This window comes from Myotis brandtii, unplaced genomic scaffold (genome assembly GCF_000412655.1).
Source record: "Myotis brandtii unplaced genomic scaffold, ASM41265v1 scaffold1341, whole genome shotgun sequence".
NCBI classification, from domain to species: Eukaryota; Metazoa; Chordata; class Mammalia; order Chiroptera; family Vespertilionidae; genus Myotis; species Myotis brandtii.
In genome coordinates, this window is record NW_005354761.1 from 723,065 (window position 1) to 728,558 (window position 5,494).

A 5,494-nucleotide genomic window follows, 5' to 3' on the forward strand; every position below is an offset into this window, starting at 1 on the left:
TTTTTTTTAAACTATAGTCCGGCCCTCCAATGGTCTGGGGGACCCTGCAAAATGCCCCGGTTTAAAAAGTTTGAGGACCCCAGCTTTAACTGAATCGCTGTACTGTGAGCTCTGAGAAGGTGGGATGTGTTCTGCATTACATCCCTTCACCTATCAAAGGCCTGATATAAATAAGGTACAATAAATATTTTTATATTAGTAATAATTGCTTTTAATTTTTGAATGAAAAAATAGATGGATTACAACAGTCTAGAAAGATATGGGACAGAGTTTTTGTGTGTTTTTTAAAGTGTGGCAGAGACTGATAGTTGTCAACTCGTTATCCACCCTCTTATTTCTTAGTAGCCAAATACTCCCTATAGTGTGGGTGTGGCAGTGCACCCTTCTATGCAATTAAATGTGACAGCCTTATTAAGGCTAGGGATAGCCAATGATATGGAAGTGGCAGTTTTGGGAGTAGCTCCTGGGAAAACTCTATAAAAGGAGACAACTCAACTTGGAAGCTGACTCTTGCCCTTACCCCATTTCTCCTTTCTGCCTAAAACATGAACTTGGTGGTGGGAGTTGCAGCAACCAAACTAAAACCAAGACATGGCCTTAGAGGTGGAAGCCATGATGATGGAGAGGAAAGATGAAAGGAGCCCATATCCCTGATGACATCAGGAAGATGTGTTGGCCATGACTGCCTACATATGGGCTTGTTTTACACAGAAAAATAAACCTCCATCTAGTTTAATCCACCATAATACTGAATTTCTCTTATATACAGCTGAACCTAATTCTGATTAACACAGAGAGAAAACTTTGAAATCTAAAGTTATAATTTTGTAAGTAAAAAGTTTATTAAGTGCAAATTAACAAATTTTTGTAATGTGTATTTAAAATGGTGAAAATCTTGAAATCTCTCAGTGCTGTTGTGATGTAACTCTGAAGTAACTATCATCTTAGGATCTCAGAAATTTATTGCTAATAATTAAATTTTATACAGTGATGCAACATATGATTATAGAAACTTTATAGGTGAAACAACTAATGTTTAAACCACTTAATTGGTGGCTCACTGAAATATATTATACCCGAGCTATAGATTTAGCAGTAGAACTAATACAATGCCTTAAATCGCAAACACTTTGACCATTAGAAAACATCAATCTTCCCATTAATCTTTGTAGTAAGAGAAAATTCATAAAGTTAACTTCTTCACTTCACATGACAGAGCTAATTATTGAAACATTCATAAATCTGTGAATGTTTCCAAACATTCACATAATGAATCCAAAGACGCATTCATTATTTATGTTTCTTAAATGACTTCAGAAAAGAATGTCTATACCGGAGGAGAAAAACTTAATGCACTAGTTAAGAGACTTGTCAGTTGCAAGCAATACAAATGCAAGAATAGTTTATGAGTTAGTAATTTTTATATTTGGGGAAAAACATTATTTTGAGCTTGTATATGAAACACACTAACCCAAATCCTATTATTATTTAAAGATGAAGCAAGAGAGGCTCAAACAAGTTAGGCAGCTTTGCCTCCAAAAAAGAATGGTGGACCTGAAATGAACACAAGATATTCTTCCCACACATATTGATCAGAGAAATCCCTCAACTTCCCATTGGGCAGAGGGAGATAAAGATATGGAGTGACAGAAGTGTCAAAGTGGACACTTTGTAGAGTTTTCTTCACTTGGAAGGGGACATAAAGAATAGGGTTATCATCTAAAACCAGTAATAAAGCTGATTTCCCCCAACTCCAAACAGCTCTTCCACCTTTGAACTTACATTGTTATTCAGACATTCATCATTTCTTATCTGGACTATTGAAGTCCTCTCGTGTCTGTTCTCCTTACCTCCACGTTCATGTACCCAGAAAACCTGCAGAACTGATATAGCTCAAAGATATAGTTTATTTGTCCTATATAATATTTAAATTTGAAAAATTGCTGTGGCAGACACTGCTGGTAACTTATCCAATACACATTTTTCTCTTTTTACTTTCTTAGCAGAATCCTGCTTTTGTTCAGGGTGGCATCATGCCCACCTAGAGAATTCTTCTCAAGACTCTTGCGGCTGGGTTGGGGATGTGACATCTTTTGCCTAAGATGAAAGGAAAGTTGCTGGGGGGGAGGGAGGCGCATTCTCAAAAGTTATTTAAATGGACGCATACTTCAATGGCAGGAGCCTTTATCCTTTCATCTTTCTTCATCCTGGTTCATTATGGAACCACCTGTGAAGCCCTGGGGAGCTTACCTGTGGATTTCTAGTTTTGTAAGGAGTACTCACCCCTTATTTGTCTAAGCCACTATACGGTCAGTTTTGTTTTGTTACTTGGAGCCAACCTAACCAAACAGATTTGGTACCTGAAATGGAGTGTTTCAGGCCATAGAACCTAAAATATAGTACTGGGTAACTGAAAGAAGTAAGGCTTTGACAGTGAAGACACAGATTCTGCAGGCTAAGAAGAGCATGAATATTGCTATTTGATATCAAAACATCCTCCATGGAAAACTGTCTCCTTTTGTTTCTTATGATATAAACCATGGTGTCTTACGCTATTATTACATTAGGGGGAAGAGTAGATCTAATTCATGTTCATCCATCCTGGTTACTTCTTGTCACTTTCAGCAAAGATCCAAAGAATAGGGGTGAATTCAGACTATGTGGATGGGCCCCATTATGTATCAGATGTTTGCATTACAGGAAAAGAACCCTGAGCTTTGGGAATCTAAATAGTTTACAGTGCACTGCAAGCATGTCTGCCCTTTGTTCTGGAGGGAAACACTATCTCCATCTTCTAAGGCTAGTTGCTATACAAACATCCTTGAAAACATAGTCTGAAATGAAGGGCCATCAGTGCCTCTGCATACAAGAAACCCAAGAAAAATTGTCCCACAACAGCATATTGCCAAAGAAACACCAGGCTTGTCTGACAATCTATATAAAACCCTAATATGCAAATGGACTGAACTGCAGAACAACTGGTCACAATGATGCACACTGACCACCAGGCGGCAGACACTCAACGCGGGAGCTGCCCCCAGCCCACAGGCCCCGACCCAATCTATATACCCTAATATGCAAATCGACTGAACTGCGGAACGACTGGTCACAATGATGCACACTGACCACCAGGCGGCAGACACTCAACAAAGGAGCTGCCCCCAGCCCACAGGCCCCGACCGGCAGCGGCGGCAGGCCAGCCAAGGTGAGTGCGAGCGGGGTCCCCCCATCACCCCACCGGTTGCCCTGCAGATCAGCCCTGGTCACCGGCCAGGCCTAGGGACTCTACCCGTGCAATTTCGTGCACCGGGCCTCTAGTAGTCTATAATTGTCCAACCCCTAAGGCTACCTCAGGTCTAAAACTCACACCTACTAGAAGTGAACTGGGAGGGCTCTGTGAGGCCCTCAAGAAAGGCATCCTTCCCAAAGCCCTTCTCATATGAGGCCATGGATAATAATGGTCTAGGAGGATTCCTCTGGAAGGCAGAACCAGAGGATATCAGATTTGCTAACCAAGGTCTTATATTACCAGCAAGGAGTCTTTAATCCAGATGCCAGAACACCCTGTGTTTCCCATTCTCCTTTTTCTTGAACTGGAGTTGTTACTGCATTCTTGTTCCTTGTCTATTGTATATTCAGTGTACTGGAGGCAGTTACCTTTATCTTTTAATATTAAGGTCACTGGGGCCTGAGGAGACACATGTTATCCAGAGAGCTAAGATTCTGAGCTGGATGCAGTACTTGGATGATTTTATACACACACACACACACACACACACACACACACACACATACTAGGGGCCCAGTGCACAAAATTTGTGCACGGGGGTGGGGGGGGGGGGAGTCCCATCAGCCCAATGTGCACCCTACAGGCTCAGGGTGGCCTGGTTCCCAAGGACGCCTGGTTCCCAGGGACACAGGCCTTTTGGCGCCGGTGCCCACGCACGCACTCCAGTGGGGCAGGAGCTTTCCCTGCTTCACCATGGCAATGCGGGGGAAGCTCCAGGCCCCGACCCAGGCTTCCGTGTGTGCCGCCCCGCCCCCAGCTCCCTGGTGCCTGCACATACGCAATCGGCCGCGGGGCAGGAACTTCCCCAGCATCGCATGGTGACACAGGGGAAATACCTGCCCCACCCCTGGCTGCCTGGTGCCTGTGTATGCAAATTAACCTGCCATCTTTGTTGGGTTAATTTGCATACTCAATCCTCATTGGCTGGTGGGCGTGGCTTGGGGACATTGCAGAGGGGTGGTTAATTTGCATGTTTCTCTTTTATTAGTGTAGATATATATTTAGATTGTTTCCCTTTTGGACAGAGAGTGAGTGTTTTGTGAGTGTTTTCATTTGCATAAAGAATATTTGCATTATGTTCCATTGGAGAATTTTATCGTGATTGTTTGTATGCTGTTATTGAGTTTAAGTATTGAATATGGACATATTGACATTGAACAGCTAAGAAGTATGTTGTAGTGGGCTTTGTCATATTTTTTTGGCTACCTACCACTTTTTGGACTTCCTTGTTATGATTTCCAACCTTCTGATTCCCATCTCCTCTGAGAAGCAATCCAGAATACAAATTGCCCACAATTTGACCTAGGCATTATCAGTCAGACCCACTTGAAAGAATATTTGGAAATGGGCAACTTGAAGAAGAAAGCTATGCACATAGTCTGTGTGCGTGGCAAAGGTGGTGGTAGAGGACTCTGGCTTTCAGCGACAACAATGCAAGCAGCAGAAATGGTTTTATGAAGCGAGGTGGACCATGTGGCCGGGGTGTTGTTTCAAGCCTGTTTGTCCAGGTCTCCCACCAATGCTGTGAGCTGCCCCACATAGTCTTTCTTCTTTTTACCTTGATATTGAAACATAATGTGCATACGGAAAAGCACATATATCCTGTGGCATACCAAGGGCAGGATGGTGGGAGGGGTTCACCCCATGGCACAAATAATAGGAGGTGCCCTGTCTGTAGATGATTTAAAAACAATAATAAAGCTGATTAATCTTTACTATTATCACCACCGTCCACAGTCACTTCTAAATAATGTCAGTGATAAAATAGTCCTCCCTGAAAAATTCTTTAGTGCAATTGCTACTGAATTAAATATTTATATATCACAATTGGAGAAACATATCAACTTTCTGCTGATACAGAAGCTCCATGAATGAGCAGGATTAATATTTCAAGATATGCACTCTAGGATTTTCTCCTAAAGTCACAGGAGATCAAGGTGAAATGCCCAGACTCCAGACAGCTTTCCTCTCTAAGCTATTAACATCAGAATTAATCATTCCTGACTGTTTTTCATTTCAGAGAAAGGGTGCTCTGAAGCATACTTGTTTTGGAGGTAGAAACAATCTAATTACATTTTAATCTGAGGCCAAAACATAGCTCTTTATGCTCAGGGGCTCTGTCTCCCTCTTCTGTACAGATGTTACTTCTCTGGACTACCTCCATATGCACCTTAGATCAAGCTGGAAAGAATTACTCGTAATTTC